Genomic DNA, 23,802 nt, shown 5'->3' on the forward strand with positions numbered 1-23,802 from the left:
TAAACATTGGATTACACAATGAGTGAGGGACACTTGTTACTTGGAGATGAAAAAACAAAAGCTATTGACCAAATGTGATGGAAGTAGGACCAGTTAGCTATATAGGGAGCGTATTAGAGGGGTAATTGTGATGGCCAACACACACCTCTAAAACAGTGTAGGTATGTCAAATAAGATACAATACCATTAACCTAGTCATATGACCCTTCAAGTTTCAACAAGAACATCACAAGTGTGTTACAACATCTGTTCTACAGTTGCACATTTCACAATTACTTATCTGTCATGTAATTTCTTCCACAATCAGTTCAAATGTGAGTGTTATACACAAGTCAAAACCTCTAATCAAACCTCAGATTTCCAAGTCTCTCCTAAACACTACACACACACACACACCTGTGTCTGTGCATACCATGCCCCCACCCAGCTCCGCCAGATTGTTGTTAGCCCAGCAGCCAATCACAGCCTGGCTGCATACATAAAATAGAGCAGCCACAAACAAACCCTTTCAGACCTTGCAACATGTCTCTGAATGTTTGTTGGTTTGCCTCTTGTAATGAGACAGAATGATTTGAAGGAGAGCTGAGAAGATCTTCAAAGTTTCAACCTCCTTGGGATGTCCAGCCAAGATGTTAACTGCAGATTCTGTTATCCCCCGATGTCATCTTGGACGTGGTTTGTGAGTGGAGGTGGATCTTGACCGAGACATGCCGCTTCCACGCCATCGCAGCCTATGTCAAGATCCTAGCAGCACTACATTTCTTTGCAACTGGGTCATTCTAGAGGGTGTCCAGTGATACTGTGGGCTTTCTTAGGCAAGCCAGTGCCAATGCTTGTGTCAGTTCTAAGCTGCATAAAAAGGAGAGTCCGTCTCTACATAGGTATGCTGCATACACTGGCAGGAAGGAAAAGGGTTGCCAAGGATTTCTGCCTCTTTTCTTGCTTCCCACATGTGGTAGGTGCAATTGATTGCACTCATGTGGCACTCAGTCACCTCGCCACAATGCACACATCTTCCACAACAGACACCACTGGCACTCCATCAACGATCAGGATGTGTGTGTGTGTGTGTGAGGCCAGTGGCTGCTTTACCGATGTGTATGCAGTGTTCCCAGGCAGTACACATGACAGCTACATATTTCGCAGGTCATTGCTTGCCCAGCAGCTGGCAAGGGAGAATTTGGCAGCATGTGACTTCTGGGTAAATACTCAAGCACCATACAAGTTGGATACGTATAAATGTTGTTTGAATACCCACAACCATTACAAATTATTAATTCTCATGACACATACATGACCCCAACAGACACTGCATGAATCATTCCATACATTATGAACTCCACAGATGCAAGAGAGACATGCACAAGTATTTCCTAATGTACCTCCTCAGGTGATGCTGAATATGCAGTTTCTCATTTCCTCACACAATACAGACATGCAATCTCACTGTACATCAGCATAGGTACAATAGGGCACAAATTCGTACGTGAGCTATAATAGAGCACACTTTTGGTCTCCTAATGTCGCTATTCAGATGTCTTGACCGTACGCGGTGCTGCTGTACTCCACTGCAGTTGTGTGCATGATAATAGCAGCCTGTTATGTCTTGCACAACATTGCAGTATCATGTCAAGGCTTACACATACCAAGGTCTGAATCCAGGGAACCAGAGTCTTGTCCCAAACAGAGGGCAGGGTGTGCAGGTACTTGACTAGGTGGTTGACACTTTTTTAGTTTGCAGCCTACCAAACGGCACAGCTGTCTAGGTATGCAAAAGACATCTTGGGGAGTTTGAGAAAGTTGACCTGGGAATACATTATGCCCATTGCTTTCTATTGGCTTTGCGATTTGTAACTCACATTTCACATCCTCCCTCCAATGCCAAAACCTTATTTACCAGTATTCTTCCGAGAGCTGCCTTTCTGTAAACAGGCCTGTAAATCTTTTTTCTTTCTTTTTCTTTCTCCTCATTCGCCACCAATCTCACTTCAAATACACACTCAAGTTGTCCGTACCCACAATCAGCAAGCTGAGAGGCGTAAGCGTTTAGGAGTGGAAAGACCCGCCTACTGGTACATAAACTTGCTTGTGTGCTGATGAAGACACCAACTGAGATAACTCTATTTCTAAGCTCTAGGAGCTAGATGACCTTCGTCTTAAGTCTTACAGTCCCAGACTGGAAGTATCCAACATGGCCCATAGAGTATTGAGGCAGCAAGGACCCAAACACACAAAAAAAAACTTATACAGTCAACTCCGGGTCCCATCTTGAATTCAGAATGTTCCAGAATATTCTCTTCTTTTTGCTGCCAGATCTCATTAAATCTAATCTGGAAACCACCAATACTGAGGACTGCCAATCTAAAAAGGAGGGAGGGGTAGGGTTTGTCCATTGTATGCAAATTGGTCTCCTAGCTAGGAGGATGGCATAAAAGAGTAGCGATCTTGCAGGACCTCTGACATTATCCTTCAAGCCAAAGATGATCAAAGATAAATCAATAGTAACAGGGCTTCCCAATGTGTCAGTCAAGAATTTTCAATACTGTCCCAAAAAGAGGCCAGAGCTGGACACTCTTTAAACAAGTGGATGTAGGAGGCTAAAGCCAACCCACATTTCTTGCAACATACAGGTAATTCTTTATTGATTTTTGAGAGTTTCAATGGGGTAAAGTAAGCCCTGTGAATGGTGAACAAATGGTTCCTTTTTAACCATGCCGGTTTTACTATTTCATGTAAGATCTTGAGCGTACACTGCCACAATGTATCACAGTCTTGTGCAGGTAGAGAGCTTCTCCACAGTTCCTCGGCAAGTTTAAAGTCACCATCCACTTCCTCCAATATAGCCTGATACCAGAAGGAGACTTCCTTCTTCCCTTTGGGTCTAGTCACAAGCTCATGGAACGATGCCACTATAGTCCTAATCTTGAAACCAGGGAAAGCGGCATCTAATTGTGGGTCTTATAGACCAATTTCTCTCCTGAATGCTGACTATAAAAATGTTACCACAATATTGGCAGCAAGATTGGGAATTGTGGCAGGAGATATTTTGCATTCAGACCAAAAGGGCTTCGTTAAGGGCCGACAGCTTTCGCACCTCACATATGACTTAATTGGAGAGATAGATCTGGCTTCTACATACTCCATCCCATTGGCAGCCATGACCCTGGACGCTACCAAGGCCTTCGACAGGGTGAATTGGATATACCTGTCGGAGGTCTTGAAGAAATTTAATTTTGGCGAGAAATTTCGCCACACAATACAGTCTATCTAACAGAGACCAACGGCTAGACTTCTCGTAAACGGCAATATCACTGACTCTTTTAATATATCTAGGGGGACTAGACAGGGCTGCCCAATCTCCCCTCTCCTTTTTGATATATATATTGAGCCATTTGCTCAATGGCTCAGAGAGGACCCTAACATCCAGTCTTTCAAATATGGAGAGTGGGAGAGGAAGGTAGCCCTTTACGATGACGATATTTTAATTTTTACAGCTAATCTAGACATGGCATTTCCAGCAGTTATCAGCCAAGCTCAGGAGTTTGGACTACTTTCAGGCTACGAAATTAATGCTTCAAAGACAGAGGTCATGGCCTAGAATCAGGAGGTAAATCGGTATCAGCGCCAGATAAGCCCCAGAATGAGATATTTGGGGGTAAATATTCTGCAAGACATAACTAAGATAGCTGAAACCAATTTGAATATAGTGGCAAAAGAGTGTTTGAAGTTAATGAAATCTTGAGCTTCGCTCCCTCTTTCTATCATTGGCAAAGTCAACTTGGTCAAAATGTCACTGTAGGAAGGTGGATATCTGACTATGGTTACCCCCAACTTTTTGCCTAGTGTCTAGCTGGTTTTTCGACTTAGTTGGCCTGAGATCCTGCCATTCAGGGTCTCAGGCTGTCTGCTCTCTCTTTAAAATGGACTCCATGTACCCTAGGTACATTCCCAATTGGTAAGGATCACCTTATTGGACCCTGTACAGTGTACCCTAGGTACCCAGGGCATAGGTGTACCCTAGGCCTCCCAGGGGCTGCAGCATGTATTATGCCACCCCTGGTCTGGCCTTCCAATCAGACACAACTGGCTGATCACTCAGCTGGGGCAAGGTCGTGTAATCACCCCTTGCTTAGATATAGTATGCCTATATCTACCCTCATATATAGACACATGTGTACCTATCAGTCACTCCTATGGCAGGCCTTAACAATCCTGGAGGCAGAGTGCTTGGTAACATGTGAGATGGTGCTCTAGCATGAGCTGAGCCTGTCTGCAGCTTTCGGAACCATGTCCTTATAGCTGTTCTATGATATAGCCTACCATATACTCTTAAAGTGCCTTATAATCTTAAACGGTTATGGTAACTATGGTTTGGCTTTATCAAAACATGTCGTGTAAGGTGTCTAACACTTTGGAATAATACCCCCATACCATTTCTGGTGATGAGGATATTATTCCTCCCTCCTAGAGGGAGAGACATGTTAAAATCCTACTTTGCTGTTTAACTCTAACCAAAGCCTCAGCATCACAAAATGGATGCTGCTGCCACAGACACAAGTCTGACCTCCTGCTGCTGGGAGTGATCCCAGCCAGGGAGGCCTGGACAATAGGTTTCCTGCTTGGGGAGGTGCTAGCACCTCCCCAGACAGCCTTTAGTGTATTGGGGCAGGGTGGGCTGAAAGGAATGAGACATGCCTGGGGCACACAAGGTGTTCCTTGCATAGTCCATTTCAAACCGGCGCTGGGGCACTCCAGCCCCAGCTCTGGCGCGAAACTGGACAAAGGGAAGTGGGTGTAACCACCCCCTCCCAGGTCCCACCCATAAGGCGTGACCTAGCAGGTATCCCAGCCCCCCAGATTAGTATAAGAGTGGGAGTTGGGCCTCAAGACTTTAGATTATCCTGAACCTGCAAAACTGAACAGAAACTCTGGACCTTCGACATTCGACGAAAGAAGAAGACTGAAGAATCTCCCTTGTAGCCAAGGAGTGGCTACCCTGTGCAAACAGGCACCATCAAGAGACTACCCTTTGCTTTGCCCACGTTCTACGAGGAACCGACTGCAGAGCCCGACCAGAGCCTTGACTTCCAGACTTCTCCGACCCTGATCCACATCTACAGCAGAGCTGAGATCCGTGGAGGCGACGAGCGACGTGGGACCGGCTACCTGGAAAAAGTGGCTAGTAACTTAAAGCGCAGCTTCTGAGGTACCCTCGAAGTTGTGCACCGGGGATTGAGAAGCCCCAACCCCAAGCACCATCTGCACTGAAGATCAGCCCCCCACACTCCACGAGTCCTGCGTGGGGCCCTTCTGCATTTTCCTGCTTGCCGCGTCTGTCCGGTTGCTTGCCCGCTGGCTAGTGGCCTTTGTGACGACGCACCCTGAAATCTTCTGCGCTGGTTTGGCTCCTCCAGACTGGCTCCCGCTTCTCTGCAAAGAAGAAGCACCCCAGACCTTCCTGGTCTGCACCAGAAGCAAGTCCTTCGTTCTTCGTGGGTTCCGCTTGCCAAGGCTTGGTGAGTCCTAGTCCAACTTCGACGGCGCCGACAGCAAGAGCCTTCGTGGGACAGCTCGCCTCCTGGTCCTGGTCGTCCTCGACGCTTCCTGGTCCTCCTGGCTGCAGCGACAAGCTTCACCTTCACCTGCAATCTTCACGACATCGCCTGGTTCCTTCCTGGTTCCACGTGGTCACTGGCTAGTGACCTTGACTCTGTCCCTTCTGCTTGCAGGTTTCCTCTCTTCTTGATCCCAGCCTTGGGATCCACCGGACACTCTTCACTGACTGCCTGTCAGCATCTTTCTTCAGGCATCCATAGGAGTCGACGACGAAAACGACGCATCTTCACCCCTATGCACCCGCAGCCTGTGGGCTAGGTAACTTGGGTACTCCGGTGCTCATCAGGATAGTGACTATCCTAGTGTCTAGTTTTCAAGTCTCAACTTCCTAGCTACTCCGGAAGTGTCCTAAATCTACCGTTTTCTAAACTGTACTATTGCAATTGACTTTTACGCATTACGCGTGAGTGTTTCCACTCTGCACACGAATCCCGTGGGCCTCCCACTTCCTAACTAACGCTAGTGTAGTGTAGCCCCAGCGATTCCCTAGGCCTAGGCCTATTCTATTTCCGTGACAGTGGTTCTTATACCACTTACTTAGTATATGGTTTGCGTGGCCCCTAGGGCCTAACTGTATTACTTACCTGTGTGACTTAATGTATGCTTAAATAAGACTGTATTGTACTTACCTCTAATCTCATAAAGAGTGCTGAGGGTTTGACTAGAATAAATACACTTTATTTTATATATATATCTGTTGTGGTGTCCTTTCATTTGGTATTCAAGGGATTATATATGGTATCACAGCTGGCTTCACATGCCATTCAGAGTTTAGCCTAAGACTGCTCTTGTCCATGCTACCATTAGGATAGCTGGTCTATAAGGTTGACTTTACAACCAATCACCATAAGGGTATTTGGACTGATATAAGGTGTACACTAGAACTAGTGACATCATACATCAGGCCAACTTCGCACATTGGTGAGCAGCGGTTGGGATCTGAGCTTGCTGTTGTAATACCATTGTAATCTTGAGATACTAAATTGAAAGATCACACAGATATTGTCTAGGTACATATAACATAGATTATAATACTTAAGTCCTACTGGACTTGGTAGTTGTAGGTTGAAGGGAGTAACACACCCTGACTACAACTACTAGAGAGGTTTAGTAGATACAACTAGTGTAGGTAGGTGCACACACCACACCCTCACTAGATCATGTCTCTGAGAGGAGATCAAGTAGATGCTCCCTCAGGAGGATCGGGTCTGCAAAAGACCCCCTCTAGATATGATACCTTAACATTCCAGGAGATGAGACACTTGTGTACCTCCAGAGGAATAAAACAGGGTGCAAACCCTACCCTCCTTCAGTTAAGACAACTCCTAGAGGAGTATGACATTATTAGGGCATCTCAGGCAGGTACCCTAGGTACAGAGGAGGGTCTACCCACCACAGAGGAGTCAGAGGAGACTTCAGATGAAGAGGTAGACAGCCAGGGCCAAGTAGGAAGACTTAGCCAGGCTAACCTAAGCTTACATGGGAGTTTGCATGGGGTCCCCCCATACAGACCCCCAAGTAGGCTTACACAGAGAAGCAGGAGGGACAGATCCCCTTCAAGGGAATCCATCCACTCCCATGTCTCTAACATCTCTAATGCTTCCTCTCACAGGGGAATGACTTCCCCTGAGAGAAAGGAGCATGAAGCCAGAATGAGGGAAGCTAATCTGAGGATTCAGAGGGAAGAACTTGCCCTTGCCAAAGAGAAGCTTGCTCTGGCTAGAGAACAAAAGTTAAGTGGGTTAGAACCCACTGGTGGCAGCAACATTCCTAGAGAGAGGGATAGGTCTTATGACCATAGAAACCTAAGCAAGATAGTGCCCCCATATCAGAATGGGGATGACATCCACAAATGGATGACTGCTTTGGAGAGGGCCTGCAAAGTACAGCAGGTACCCCAGAGTCAGTGGGCAGCTATCTTGTGGCTCTCCTTTTCTGACAAAGGTAGAGACAAGCTTCTCACAGTCAGTGATGAGGATGCAAACAATTACAAAGTCCTGAAGAGTGCTCTGATAGATGGGTTTGGCTTAACCACTGAGCAATATAGGTTGTTGTTCAGAGACACCCAGAAGACACAGACACAGGACTGGTCTGATTTTGTGGATTGTGCCACTAAGGCTTTGGAAGGTTGGTTAAATGGCAGCAAGGTGCAGGACTATACAGGATTGTACAACTTGATTATGAGGGAGCAGATCCTTAGTAATTGTCAGAACCAGCTTCTCCATCAACACCTGGTAGACTCAGATTTGACCTCTCCCCAAGAATTGGGAAAGAGGGCAGATAAATAGGTCAGGACCAGGATTAGGCCTAAAAATCAGGGTGGTGACCAAAAGAAAGATACCACCAAGCCTCAAGAGAAGGGTGGGGATAAAGCAAAAGAGAAATCTTCCTCAGGGCCCCAAAACTCCACACAGGGTGGTGGGTCCCAAGCTCCCTCCTCTACCACAGTTAAAAAGCCTTACTGCCATGAGTGTAAAACTCCTGGGCATTGGAAAACTGACAGCAGTTGCCCAAGGGCTAAAAACAAAACTGTTCCTCCAACTACTCCTGTCACACCACCTATTACTGTCAGCAGTAATCCCCCAGGTGGTGGGAGTGCCCCCAAAAATTTGGTTGGGTTGTCTTGGGGAACACAGGGGGATCCTGGCTTAGCCAATTCCCCTACAGCAGCTACTCTTGTCTGTGATGGTGGCATGGGGTTTGCCAACTTCACTGCCTGTCCCAACACTTTGGGTCGGTACAGACAGGAACCCTACATCAATGGTAGAAAAGCTGAGGCCTACATAGACACTGGAGCTAGCATCACTATGGTGGCCCATAGGCTAGTTCCCTCTGAGCAGCTTTTGCCTGGTTTCTCATACCAGGTAACTAACATTGATGGCAAACAGAACAGTCATCCCATGGCAGAGGTATGTCTCAGCTGGGGAGGGGTCACTGGCCCAAAAAGGGTGGCAGTGTCTCCAACCTTGCCTGTGGACTGCTTACTGGGGAATGACTTAGAACTCTCAGCTTGGGCTGAAGTTGAACAAGACACCCATTCTAAAATGGTAGGCCTTTCACAAAAGGGTAGTGGGGTTGTGCCAGCCACAACCCCTGTCCCAGTAGATTTCCTCCCTGAAAAGGTTGGAAGGGCAGTGGTAGCCACAGCCCAGGCAAAGACAGACTTCCCTGTAGAGACTGGCAGAGCTGTGACAGTCACAGCTCAAACCCAAACTGAGTGCCTCCCTGAAAAGGTTGGCAAGGCTGTAATGGTCTCAGCCCATACTCAGACTGACATAGGTGTAGTGAAGCCTGAAACTATGGATCACTCCACACAAACAGAGAGTAGTGGGGAGGAAGAAAAGTCTCCCTCTCCCCAGACATTAGGAAAAGGTCAGCCTCCTCAGGGATCTGACCTCACCCCTTGTGAAGGAACTGCCCCAGAGGTAGCCAGGCCTGGCCTGGCAGAGCCTCTGATGTCAGTGGCCCCTTCCAAGGTGGGACCCAGTCTGGTGCAGGTAGCCTGCCTCTCTCTACCCTGCCTCAGTCAGCCCAGGGCTGCAGAGGTCAGGGAGGCCAGTGGACCCCAAGAGGGCCCCTGTCCACAAGAACCCCCCAATCAAAAGAATGAGGATTGCCTGGCTAGTAGCCCTAGCCAGGTGATGGGTAAAAACATTCCTGAGAGATCCCCTTTACAGGTAGTTAGGGACCTCCCCCAGAGGGATTCTGTTGGGCACAGGCAAACCTGGGACCTTAGGGCCCCAAACCTGACCTGTCCCTCCAGTAAGCCCACAAAAGGGACCCAGCCTCCAGCTTTAGGTAGCCAGAGGCTGACCCTGAGAGCACAGTGCAACTCAGTGAAAGAAAGAAAGGCATCCATGGTGGAGGATGATTGGAGGAAGCTGAGGCCTCACTTTGAGGACACTCACTTCAGTACTCCATCTCAACACCAGCCTTTTACTTTGCAAAGACACACCCAAGGTAGAGATTCCCTATGGTGGAGACCCTATGATACCTTTAGGATGAGGGATTGCTTAGTGGACCATGAGACAGGGGGTAACCATGCCAGTGCTGGTTCTTCCTTATATGGCCACTTAGGCAATAGAGGCTTACCTTGTCAAGGCCAGCCTTATCTCCTTTCGTTTGGGGGGGGGGTTGTGTAGGAAGGTGGATATCTGACTATGGTTACCCCCAACTTTTTGCCTAGTGTCTAGCTGGTTTTTCGACTTAGTTGGCCTGAGATCCTGCCATTCAGGGTCTCAGGCTGTCTGCTCTCTCTTTAAAATGGACTCCATGTACCCTAGGTACATTCCCAATTGGTAAGGATCACCTAATTGGACCCTGTACAGTGTACCCTAGGTACCCAGGGCATAGGTGTACCCTAGGCCTCCCAGGGGCTGCAGCATGTATTATGCCACCCCTGGTCTGGCCTTCCAATCAGACACAACTGGCTGATCACTCAGCTGGGGCAAGGTCGTGTAATCACCCCTTGCTTAGATATAGTATGCCTATATCTACCCTTATATATAGACACATGTGTACCTATCAGTCACTCCTATGGCAGGCCTTAACAATCCTGGAGGCAGAGTGCTTGGTAACATGTGAGATGGTGCTCTAGCATGAGCTGAGCCTGTCTGCAGCTTTCGGAACCATGTCCTTATAGCTGTTCTATGATATAGCCTACCATATACTCTTAAAGTGCCTTATAATCTTAAACGGTTATGGTAACTATGGTTTGGCTTTATCAAAACATGTCGTGTAAGGTGTCTAACACTTGGGAATAATACCCCCATACCATTTCTGGTGATGAGGATATTATTCCTTCCTCCTAGAGGGAGAGACATGTTAAAATCCTACTTTGCTGTTTAACTCTAACCAAAGCCTCAGCATCACAAAATGGATGCTGCTGCCACAGACACAAGTCTGACCTCCTGCTGCTGGGAGTGATCCCAGCCAGGGAGGCCTGGACAATAGGTTTCCTGCTTGGGGAGGTGCTAGCACCTCCCCAGACAGCCTTTAGTGTATTGGGGCAGGGTGGGCTGAAAGGAATGAGACATGCCTGGGGCACACAAGGTGTTCCTTGCATAGTCCAGTTCAAACCGGCGCTGGGGCACTCCAGCCCCAGCTCTGGCGCGAAACTGGACAAAGGGAAGTGGGTGTAACCACCCCCTCCCAGGTCCCACCCATAAGGCGTGACCTAGCAGGTATCCCAGCCCCCCAGATTAGTATAAGAGTGGGAGTTGGGCCTCAAGACTTTAGATTATCCTGAACCTGCAAAACTGAACAGAAACTCTGGACCTTCGACATTCGACGAAAGAAGAAGACTGAAGAATCTCCCTTGTAGCCAAGGAGTGGCTACCCTGTGCAAACAGGCACCATCAAGAGACTACCCTTTGCTTTGCCCACGTTCTACGAGGAACCGACTGCAGTGCCCGACCAGAGCCTTGACTTCCAGACTTCTCCGACCCTGATCCACATCTACAGCAGAGCTGAGATCCGTGGAGGCGACGAGCGACGTGGGACCGGCTACCTGGAAAAAGTGGCTAGTAACTTAAAGCGCAGCTTCTGAGGTACCCTCGAAGTTGTGCACCGGGGATTGAGAAGCCCCAACCCCAAGCACCATCTGCACCGAAGATCAGCCCCCCACACTCCACGAGTCCTGCGTGGGGCCCTTCTGCATTTTCCTGCTTGCCGCGTCTGTCCGGTTGCTTGCCCGCTGGCTAGTGGCCTTTGTGACGACGCACCCTGAAATCTTCTGCGCTGGTTTGGCTCCTCCAGACTGGCTCCCGCTTCTCTGCAAAGAAGAAGCACCCCAGACCTTCCTGGTCTGCACCAGAAGCAAGTCCTTCGTTCTTCGTGGGTTCCGCTTGCCAAGGCTTGGTGAGTCCTAGTCCAACTTCGACGCCGCCGACAGCAAGAGCCTTCGTGGGACAGCTCGCCTCCTGGTCCTGGTCGTCCTCGACGCTTCCTGGTCCTCCTGGCTGCAGCAACAAGCTTCACCTTCACCTGCAATCTTCACGACATCGCCTGGTTCCTTCCTGGTTCCACGTGGTCACTGGCTAGTGACCTTGACTCTGTCCCTTCTGCTTGCAGGTTTCCTCTCTTCTTGATCCCAGCCTTGGGATCCACCGGACACTCTTCACTGACTGCCTGTCAGCATCTTTCTTCAGGCATCCATAGGAGTCGACGACGAAAACGACGCATCTTCACCCCTATGCACCCGCAGCCTGTGGGCTAGGTAACTTGGGTACTCCGGTGCTCATCAGGATAGTGACTATCCTAGTGTCTAGTTTTCAAGTCTCAACTTCCATGCTACTCCGGAAGTGTCCTAAATCTACCGTTTTCTAAACTGTACTATTGCTATTGACTTTTACGCATTACGCGTGAGTGTTTCCACTCTGCACACGAATCCCGTGGGCCTCCCACTTCCTAACTAACGCTAGTGTAGTGTAGCCCCAGCGATTCCCTAGGCCTAGGCCTATTCTATTTCCGTGACAGTGGTTCTTATACCACTTACTTAGTATATGGTTTGCGTGGCCCCTAGGGCCTAACTGTATTACTTACCTGTGTGACTTAATGTATGCTTAAATAAGACTGTGTTGTACTTACCTCTAATCTCATAAAGAGTGCTGAGGGTTTGACTAGAATAAATACACTTTATTTTATATATATATCTGTTGTGGTGTCCTTTCATTTGGTATTCAAGGGATTATATATGGTATCACAGCTGGCTTCACATGCCATTCAGAGTTTAGCCTAAGACTGCTCTTGTCCATGCTACCATTAGGATAGCTGGTCTATAAGGTTGACTTTACAACCAATCACCATAAGGGTATTTGGACTGATATAAGGTGTACACTAGAACTAGTGACATCATACATCAGGCCAACTTCTCACAGTCAATACTCCCGAAAATTACCTTTTTTTTAAATAGTATTCCCCTCCATTTTGAGAAATCATTAATTGACAAAATCCAGAGAGATATCAACTCGTTTATTTGGGGATACAAATTCTCCAGGATAGTTTGGAAAAAGTTAAGACGCAGGAGAGAGAAGGGAGGTCTTGCCTTTCCAGATATCCAGTTTTATGCTTGGGCCTTCCAACTGTCTCACGCATGTATGCTACTGAAAATGCCGATTAATACTGGCGCAGGAGGCATGTTTTTAGCTATGCTTCGGGGGGCACATTTACCGGTAGAGGGTTTTTTGTTCAAATTTGGTGATCCAAAGTTTTTAAAATAAATGAAGCATAAGGTTTTGCAGGGCCTAGGTAAAACATGGGCAAAATTGAGGAGGGCAGTCGCTCTTGGATACTTCTCTAGCATGGCTCCCCTATGGGATTCCCCCGACGGCCCAGAATGTCTGAAGGACAGATTGACAGCCCCTCTGAGAGAAGCCGGCCTGGTAGTTTGGGGGTATCTGATACTAGATGGCACTATAGTTACATGGGAACAACTTAGGGAAAGGGTCGGGGTGGGTCTCTCCAAATTTAAATATCTCCAGCTGGTAAGCTGGGTCCAGTCACACTTACAAACAACTCATGGAAGCTTACTAGGTGGAGGCAATTACTTGGAACATCAGCTTGAAGCCTGTAAATCTTGTTCTTATCTCGTCACATTTGCTATGCATTCAATGACAGAGGTCAAATGTCAAGCCATGTCTTCGAGGGAGCCTAGTGTTTGCTTTCAGCTGACTTCAAAGTGAGAGTGTTTATAGGAAAGAGGAATTCTGATTATTGTTTTTGGGCACGCAGAGCTTAGTGACTTTCCCAGAATCCCAGGATGTTGCCATGGCGCCGTGCCAGCTTGTGTTTTTCTTGTTTGGTAATGTGTGCTGCAAAAATTGGATTTGCACGTCTCGAACCAGCATGTGTGAGTGGAAAGCTCGGCTGGGTAGAGGTCTCTAGTGCAGATGGTGTTTTATTAATGCATGTCATCTATTCAGCTAGGCCTTCCTCGACTATTCCTGGCAACGCCGTCTTATCACAGCACTGTAGACATCCCCACAGGCGAGCCTCCCAGTTACAATCAATAGAATGTGTCCCACTGTTTTGGGTCATTAATATAAAAGGCAATTATATATACCTCTGTGATTTTGCATCTCCAGGGTGACCCACTTTAAGGTTTATTGAAGTTTTGAAACCTGCGATCCTGCGCTTCTTTAGGTCTCGCCTAGCGTGGCAGCGCATGCGCTGCTCGCTCGGCGAGATTTATTGTTAAGGAGGACTTTCAGAAGAGGGCTTGAAGCCCCGCCCCTCATTTCCATTGGCTGGCGTCACCATTTATGCTAAACGGTGGCCTGCCATCGGAAATTAGGGTTTTGGGTTCACGCTCTTTCGTCTCCGATCCGGACTCAGTGGCCTGCTTTGCTGCAGTCGCAAAGCACTTTCTTATCTTTATGGGGCCATGTGTTTCCAATTAGAAACACATGGCCCCATAAAGAAAAGAGATCCCCATGCTCCGGCTGCAGCGCGGTCCTTTTTCACTTATTGTATATCTGTATGCAATGACAGAAGCAGCAAAATACAAGTTGTCGTACACGACCACCAGCAAGGCTCCGTTTAATGGCGCTGTGTGTCTTAATCTACACGTTTGTCCAGCTGCAAGGCTGACTGTGGCGTTACAACCAGAGCTGCAGAATTTGGAATTTGGGAACCATGATTGAATCTTGGCGTGCTCAAAATCCTCCAGGTGCCTCAAAACATGAATGTGATCTTGTGTAATTTAACTGGTGCTCATGCACAGTGATCCAATATCTTTGTGTGGAGTTCGCGCTATATAAAACTGCAATAAACGCTACTCCATCATGGTTTTACATTTGTTTTCATCTTGTTGGTTGGCCTGCTGGGGTTGCCTTCCGTCCTGGCTAATCTTGCTTGTATGTATATATGCATGTATGTATGTGTCTTGTAAAGCGCACTGCTGCCCTGAGGCGTCCTGGCGCTGTAGACCGCTGGGGAACCCGTCCTGGCTATCCCTGTGAGATGGTCCCTCCAGGGCATCTCCAAGTAGGAGCGTGCGCAGAGCTCTGGCCTCTGTGTGAACTGACCTGCACCAAAACTGACTCAGTGTCGCCGTTAGTTGTCCTAGTCCCCCACAGATGCAGGGGCACAGCCGGCTAGGGCACACTTTTACTGCCAGTGGTGTGTGTGCTGCTTGATCATGAGTGCGTCAGGAGCTGTGGTCCCTGCTGGGTTTCATTCTCCTACAGGTGAGAGCCAGGGCTTTAAGTAGGCTGGGTCCTGCCAGTGCTCTGCACTGGCAGTTCTATAAAGCAGTTGCCAAACCGGGTCTCTATCAGCTATCCATTTTTGCCCTCGGGGGAAAAAAAATATCTTATCTCTGCAGTAATGCCACTCGTCACTGCTTTTGAGGTAACTTCAAGGAAACTCGTTATAGTTCTTTCAGTCTCATCATTTCAGAACAGAAGCATTTTCAATGTTATATACAAGGAAGCCGTAGTTGTTACTGATTTATCTTACACAAACAACAACCATTGGCAAAGCCAATAGCCCTGCTTGTTGTAGGTGTAATGTTACTTGCTTTATCAGCATTATATATCTGTATGCAATGACAGAAGCAGCAAAATACAAGTTGCTGTACACGACCACCTGCAAGGCTCCATTTAATGGCGCTGTGCGTCCTAATCTCCATGTCTGTCCAGCTGCAGGGTTGACTGTGGCGTTACAACCAGAACTGCAGAATTTGGAATTTGAGAACCATGATTGAATCTCGGTGTGCTCAAAATCCTGTGATTCTGGGCACATCACTTCTCCCGTGCCTCAAAACATGAATGTGATCTTGTGTAATTTAACCGGTGCTCATGCACAGTGATCCAATATCTTTGTGTGGAGTTCGCGCTATATAAAACTGCAATAAACGCTACTCCATCATGGTTTTACATTTGTTTTCATCTTGTTACTCAGAAGAGTCGAGCGAAATGCTGCGCATGGGCGGCCTGCTGTGGCACTTCTTTTCAATCTCCTAGTACTTGGGCTGGCTCCTTAGGCGTCTCTCCTGGCCCCAGCTGCATGAAAAGCCTATTGTGTGCCTGTGCAAGTAGACGCTCTTCCTCACACTTTTCAGGTTACTGTTGCTGCACTTTGACTCCAGGGAGCACTTCAGCTGCATGCTGCAGATCCTCGCTGCCCCCCCCTGCTACCCCACTGCCAGGGTCTTTAATGGATATGTATGAAAACAAGGGGAACCCACACGAATGTGACCTGGGGTAAGAAGATAGTTCAAATGGACAATGGTCTGGTGAGGTCAAAGATCCTCAAGTAGCGAGGCTACAGTTAGTAATTTCAGAAAAAATTCAATTATAGTTGTTATTATGTGGGACTCAATTAGATCCAGATAGGAGAAGTATACAAGGACACAAAAGATTAGAGGAAGACATCACATTTTATTAAACATCATAAAATGGAATAGCTTCCGTTTCTGCCATTTTTGCATTCATAAAAAATATATTGTATATAAAAGGTGCTCACACATACATAAGTGAGGATGCGTGAAGTGAAGTGCTTAGTGACAATAAAAACATTTCATCGCATTGAGAACAGGTCAAAAGAACCCAATTGGTTTAAACAATGTTAGGGAACTAATTGTAGTCGACGGCGTTTCGATCTTAGTGAATCAAGATCATCATCAGGACAAGGTAAGTGCGAGCACGTAAGATTACGTGTGATCGTAGCAGACAAGGTCGGCAGAGTTGGCCGAGGGATCCAGATGAACGGGGATCACATCACGGGCGCGCTGGCAGCAGTCACGCCTTGGACTGCTGCCAGCGCGCCCGTGATGTGATTCATTCACCTCCAAACCAGCCCTTCTCCAACGATTTTTGGGTCATTCACACGCCCTTGTTGAGGAACACGCCGCAGAACACCGACCGCTGCCAGCGATCGTTCTTCACTGCAACTTTCACTCATTCAACTGATCCATACAAGACTCGTGGGACGAATTATTCCTCCTCAATTCCCGCCTTCTACACGGGCACATCCCTGTTCATCTGGATCCCTCGGCCAACTCTGCCGACTTTGTCTGCTACGATCACACGTAATCTTACGTGCTCGCACTTACCTTGTCCTGATGATGATCTTGATTCACTAAGATCGAAACGCCGTCAACTGCAATTTCAAAGTTCCCTAACATTGTTTAAACCAATTGGGTTCTTTTGACCTGTTCTCAATGCGATGAAATGTTTTTATTGTCACTAAGCACTTCACTTCACGCACCCTCACTTATGTATGTGTGAGCACCTTTTATATACAATATATTTTTTATGAATGCAAAAATGGCAGAAACGGAAGCTATTCCATTTTATGATGTTTAATAAAATGTGATGTCTTCCTCTAATCTTTTGTGTCCTTGTATACTTCTCCTATCTGGATCTAATTGAGTCCCACATAATAACAACTATAATTGAATTTTTTCTGAAATTACTAACTGTAGCCTCGCTACTTGAGGATCTTTGACGTCACCAGACCATTGTCCATTTGAACTAGGGTCTTTAATGGTGCACTCATGTGTGCCCCCGACTGAGGCTAACAGAGGGCACCTTGGTCCCAGCACTGCAGCGGTTCGTATTCCTCGAAAGCATTTGCCTCGAAGTTAACTGCAAATGTGAAGCACTCTTCAAAATTTCACCACGCAGCACGCTGTTTATTTGCAGTCTGCACCCATTATTGTGTGCCACTGTGCTTGTGCAAATTAACAAAGCAGTGCTTTCTTTTAGCTACACAAATAAAAACATTCCCATTTTGAAACGCAACTGTCACTTTATTTTCAGGCGCCTTTCACGGGTGCTTTTTGTTGTATATGTTTTGTGTTTAACGCACTATTTATTTATTTATACTCTGTAAGATTTATTGCTCAATGTTTCTCATTTTTGTGCTGGAATGAGGGGAAAATGACTTAATTGACGTTAGTTCAACCCCGATGCGCAGCGCCAGGGCTGTTTCAGAGGTCTCTCTTCTGTTGCTATTCCCCCCACATCTCTGCTTTCATGGCTCTCTCGCCAGTGTGCCTCTCTGCTCCGTGCACTTCTCCCACATGACGGACCTGGAATGCTGTCCTGCTCCTCTGTATTCTTTCTGCTCTGCCACACTTTTCACACACAACAGCTATTTATTTTCTCAAATGAGCGCCTGCCGAGCTGGGCCTCTGTGCTTTGCTAGGTGGCTCTTTTCCATTAATGAGCTCCCTGCCGAGATTTATGGCTGTGTCTGCTACTCCACCCTCCTACAGTGAGCCATTAGACCTCACATGTAATGTCACCAGGGCTGAATCATAAACCCAGCACACTAGCGGATCAAGACTTTGTATTTAGATTACTGTGCACTTTGTTTGTCTGAGTTCTAATCCTATTTCAAGAAACATGTTTAGAGTTTGCATTTTTAAACATTTGAAATGCTGCTGAAGCTTTATTCATGAAATCTGCATTTGCCACCTAAATTATGTTTAAAAAGTTATTACTATTCCAAGTCATGGGCAAGGGATGCTTTAAAGTGCTGCATCCAAATTGTAATATCACCTGAAACCCTTCATTTAAGTACTCTTTCTGGCAGCATCTCCAGGATCTGTGTTTATTTATTTTTTGGAAATGTTGTGGCGGTTTCTGTCTGGTAACTTTGTATCCAACAACTTACTAAGGCTAAAACCGGCCCTGCAAACACATATAATTTTGACAGTCCTCTTGCAGCTGTTTTTGACATTATTCATAAAGGATAATAAAGTACATTCAATATAGCCTTTGCACATATGTGCACATTAATCATTGGCACCTAATTACACTCTACTAAATACCAGATAAATACATCCCACATAAAACCACTATGCCACATAGCAACCATCCATACAAATACACTCCACACCTTGCCACATAATTCCCATCAGCATAATTTCACTAAAAATACCACAGTTCCACGCCACACAATTCAGCTCCACACATTTCCATTCTGCACCACATAATTCAACAACAAACCACATAATTCAAATCAACACACTTACACAACAAATGCATCCAAACCACACCTCAAAATTCAACATCATATCACACAATTCAACAGCTCACCACATAATTAAATTCCACTACATACCATGCCACAAGACAACATACCAATACACATATTTACACTCCATAACACTCAATCCCATTCTACATAATTCCAGCTAATTTAATACCACATAATTACTATACACATAATTCCACTACATAAATACACACACACACTATTCCACCCCACACAATTCCACAACTAACAAGTTCAATCCAATCCATATAATTAAACTTCACACCACATACATCCACTCCATAAACATTTACAACACCATTAACTCCAACTTTCACTAATGGGAGACCAATTGCATTGCAGATGCTTGTGCTATTGTACTTTGTGGCAGATCTGCTCCACTGTATCTCTTGGGGCTCTACAAACAAATTTGGTGATGAAGAGTAAATTGTATTTTTCTTAACAACTTTTTAATTAAAAAGTTCTTCTCTTTAATTTCCTGTAATTCCCATAGTTGAAAGCATTTGCAATGCAATAGGTCTCGCATTTCGCGAGTTTGAGCTATTGGCAAGTGGGCTGCTGGATGCTGTTGGCGTAGGAGTGGTTGATCATACGAACTTGCAGGAGACACATGTGAACTCTCGTTCAACGTTGTGTGGTGCAGTGTGTCAGCAGTGCGGTGAGCGGCAGCCAGGCCTAAAAGCACAGAGGAGTGCAGCACGGTAGCGGGGCTTGGGACAGAACCAGGGTCCCTGGTGCTGGACACGGTGCAGGTGCAGATAGGCGCAGCTGTGCCTGCTGCACGCATCCTTTCATCATCCATTTTGCAGCTGCCATTAAGTAGTTTGTGGGAAAGAGGAGGAGTGCAGGGTGCCGTGGGCGGGAAACGGAAACCAGTTATGTCACTTCCTGTACGATGGATTATTCGGAAATCCAGTGACGTCCCTTTCTGTGCAGATGTTTGGTAGGAAATTAAGTTCTCTTTGTAGGTTTCTTCTACTGCCTTGATATAAGCCCTCATTCATTCCCCATGCTTGCAGTGCAATACAGCAGGTTAAACATTCACACTACACATATAGCCAGCGCACCTTTGTGCATGACGGTGTTTACATGCATGAGCACATTAAAGCTTGGTACAATCAGACTACAGCATTAGTTCTGTATTGAAAAGATAAAAGTTGGAGAGATTGCGGCTCTTCTTGAGGGTACATATGCAAAGATAAACTGTTTTCAAAGCCTGCGTTCTATACATTTTATCTTGAGTAACACAGATGCAGGCCATGGAACTGCTAAGCTCGGCGTTTCATTATTGCAAAATATCCAAGATAAGGATTGACTGAAAACTGATAAATATAAAACTTTGCATCACTTTGCAATTAACACGAAGGTGTGTTATTACCATGAGTGCTTGGCGCTGTATCTGTGTGCGTTCCATCGGTGCTTGGCGCTGCACTGTAATGACATTCTTGTAAAAAAAACATCTCTGGGGTAAATATCTTTCACAACAGAGCACATAATTTGACAGATTATTTTCCCCTTCTTACTACCATACTCCCATCGGTGCACTGTATTCACCAGCAAGCCACTTTCGTCCTCATGAGAAGGAATGACGGCAGCCGTTTCACCAACTCTCTGAGGAATACGGCTGGGTTTAGCAGGTACCATGCATGCAGTCAGAACAACTCGCAAAAAAAAAAGCATTACAAATGCAATAGGTCTCGCCTTTCATTAAGTTAAAACCATTTGCTTTGCTATACAATACCATTAGCAAAGCAAATGGCTTTAACTTAATCAAAGGCGAGACCTATTGCATTTTCAAGGCTTGTTTTAGTTCTGTACCACAGAGAGGGCACAAAGGAGAAATACTGTATGCTGCAGCCCTGCACAGAGAAGGCGTCCTCAGCGGTACACATTTAATTGATGGACTAACACGAGGTGATCTGCCATCTTTCCAGGAATTCCTAAGCTATATTACTGCCAGGGGAAGCGATATTAGGGGCTGGACAGGACAACAGTGGACTAGCAAGGGTGCCATGGGCTTTTAGCACAAGTAAAGAATGCCCCTCTTCCTCCATCCTCAGCTAAGTAGCAAAATATAGGCATTGTTCAACGCAGAGGGATCCTAACACTTCTGTGGGCTGATACCACTGCATTAGATGGACTATTTATAGCATCTTTTTAGTCGATGACCTTGGAGAGTAGGGACTTATGAAGGAGGAAATGTGCTTCCTGAGTAGCTGAGCACAATGCAGAAAGCACTAGAGCTTCCAAGCGCTACCTAAGCCGTCACCTGCTCTTTCAACGGCACAGAAAAGGCGTTTGTGGCCACTTCTAAGATGACTATAAAAGCAGCATCACATTGCTAAACTGCAGAGATACTTCAAGCTGAGAACCTACACTGTGCACGTTTTTCCAGCTCACTTTAGTTACACACGTGAAAACATCTCTTCTGTGTGCGACTGCTTGAAGTGAACAGATATTGTGTGATAGGTCGAATTGTCTAGTCTGGTAGTTACAGCATATAACAAGGGAGAAGGCAGCAGTCACAAACTGCCAGTAACAAACTGGTGATTCAAAGCCGGGTGACTGCCAGAGTGTGTAAACATTTGAGTTACATTTGTTTTGTTGCTTCTCCGCGCTATCAGATTCTGTGTATTAAAGTTGCAAGATATTACGTCATATCAACAGCAAAAATGTCCTATATGTGTCCTCAAAGCAAGCAATTGTTAAAACCTCCATAAAATGAGATCAAATGAAACTAAAATAGCCTATCTAAAGGATGCAAAACAAAGCATTCATAATGTAATACAACACTAAACCAAAATACAAGTTAAGCAAAGTCCTCTTTTTTAACCTCACAAAACCCCCTTTTAGTCATCTGATGATAATTAAATTTATAAACCATGCACGTAGAAATCAGGACAGATTTTTATTTGCCCATTTTGCTTTTTATATTCCTTTAAATCAAACTTCTGAATAGAGGGAGTAATATGACATCGTTCTTGATAACCCAGGGGCAAGTGGCAGGGCTGGATGATCAGTTAAATAATTTCTTGATCGTAGCTGATGAAGGACCTAGGGGCCCGTATGTATGGACAAATTTAGCATTTCGTAACGGTGCGAATCGCTGTTTTGGGCCGTTAAGAAATTCTAAATTGCCTTTCAGTGTGTATGAAAGCCATATACGACATCGCAAAATGCAATTCCTAACCAGTAGAAATCGCATTTTGCAAATCGCAAAATAGGAAATCTCATAGATAGCATTTCCTAATTGCAAAATGGGCATTTAGGAAATGTTATTACCATCCAATCAGATCTGGTGGTAACCAGATGTAAATTTACAAATAACGCAGGGATGATGATCTGCTGTTCCCTGCAGGCCACCATCCCTGTGTTTGTGGCTAATCACAAGAGGTTCAAAGAATGCCATGCCTAATTAATTAATTTTGATTATGCAGGTTAATCAGTGGCTCCTCCCTTTGACTGGACTTTCTGAGGCGTCACTGACCTGTTAATACATAGGATGCATCTCAAAAGGAAAGGCAGCTCGCAAAACTTTGGAGTAGTGGCGTAGGAAGGGGGGTGCGGTGAGAGGGGGCTGCCCCGGGTGTCATCACTGAGAGGGGTGACAAAATGTTTTAAACACATGTTTTTGCCATTTTGTCAAGCTGGGGGTGACAAGAAATTTTCCGCACCGGGTACCACCTGGCCTTGCTACGCCACTGCTTTGGAGCACAATTTCCATCTACTATGTGCACCCTGCTTTAAAGTCAAGGTGGCAATTAAGAGCTGCATTACACATTACCCATTATGTATCTTAATATTCTACATTTATTTTGCAGTTGTTAGCTTACAAAAATATATTTTTTCGAAAGGGTACTTTTTAATTGGAACAGTAAGTGAAACTCTCGAGTTTTCTATTTTGTTGCTTTCAGCACAAAAAGAAGAGAAAACTACATTCTAACGTAAGTATTAATTGGGTGTTTAGCAAGTAGAATGGGGCTGCGGTTAAACCTGTTCTCCTCAAGATGCAGCTAGCAATGAGCACCCACTAGACTCAGAATGTTCTGGTTTACCTTTCATGATTGGAATGTGCATTAAACCATGAACAGTAGTAAAGTTCTGCAGAGCGGTCGTGGTTGTCATTGTTATTCAATATTTTTCATATGTCACAGTGATGCGAAATATTTGCGACATTGAATTTGTTGCTGTGTAGTTCAGTTTTTATTCTACTGTATGTTCTGCAATTGTTATCTGTCACTGGCATCGTGATACGCCAAGGAACTGGGCTGTAAACTACTGAAATGTAACAACACTTGGCTTTAACAGCCTCAGCACGGATTGGCGCACGTTTACTTCGGAACAATTGTCAAGGTTAACCCTAGTTCCCCTGGGGTGACATACACACTCCGAAAATAAAATTTCTTAAGTATGGTGCAGCGTGTGAATCTCAGGATGAAGATAGGTAGGGTGGAAATATTCTGTCTAGCCCCGGCGCATTCTTCACCGTGTTCTAGTTCCTGCTTGAGCAGCCCCCAGACACAAGATAAGTAGGTATCACTGTAGAAACAGGTCAGCTCAGCCAGCAGCCGCCTGACTATCACAGCCGGGATTCGGTCTTTAATTATTACATTTACTTGCACAAAAGAGCTTCCGGATACACCCGTTTCCACGGGGGACTGGTTAGGCATGTGCAGGCCCATCGTCTAGCTCCAATATTGTGGGGTTGTCAGAGTTGATCTAGCTATTGTCGGAGTGGCATTTCACTTTGTTTAAGTAGGAGTGAGCTGTTGGTTTATATTTCATCTAAAACTGCAGAAATAAATGAGTATTCTTATTTTTATTATTGTTAAGACGTTTTATAAAGCCCTCGGCTACCCCATTAGGGTCTGCTGGCACTAAAATGTTAGGTTAGTTCTATCCCGGTCTCACTAGCTCAGCACATTAAGGTCTTCAGCTGTCTACGAGAGATCGTCAGTGAGGGACAACTTCTCAGAGGTTCTGGGAGTGCATTCCAGAGCTTGGGGCCCTGAAACGCGAAAGACTGGCCTCCTATGCGTGTGCTGTGCAGCATAGCCGAAAGTAAATAACAAGCATTGGCATAGCCAATAGGTCTCGCTTTTGGGACCTTATGAGTATTTGGTTATGCAGCACAATATCCTTACATCAACTGCTACATGGCTAAACACTAAGCATGGG

Source organism: Triturus cristatus, chromosome 4_1, assembly GCF_964204655.1.
Source record: "Triturus cristatus chromosome 4_1, aTriCri1.1, whole genome shotgun sequence".
Lineage (NCBI taxonomy): Eukaryota > Metazoa > Chordata > Amphibia > Caudata > Salamandridae > Triturus > Triturus cristatus.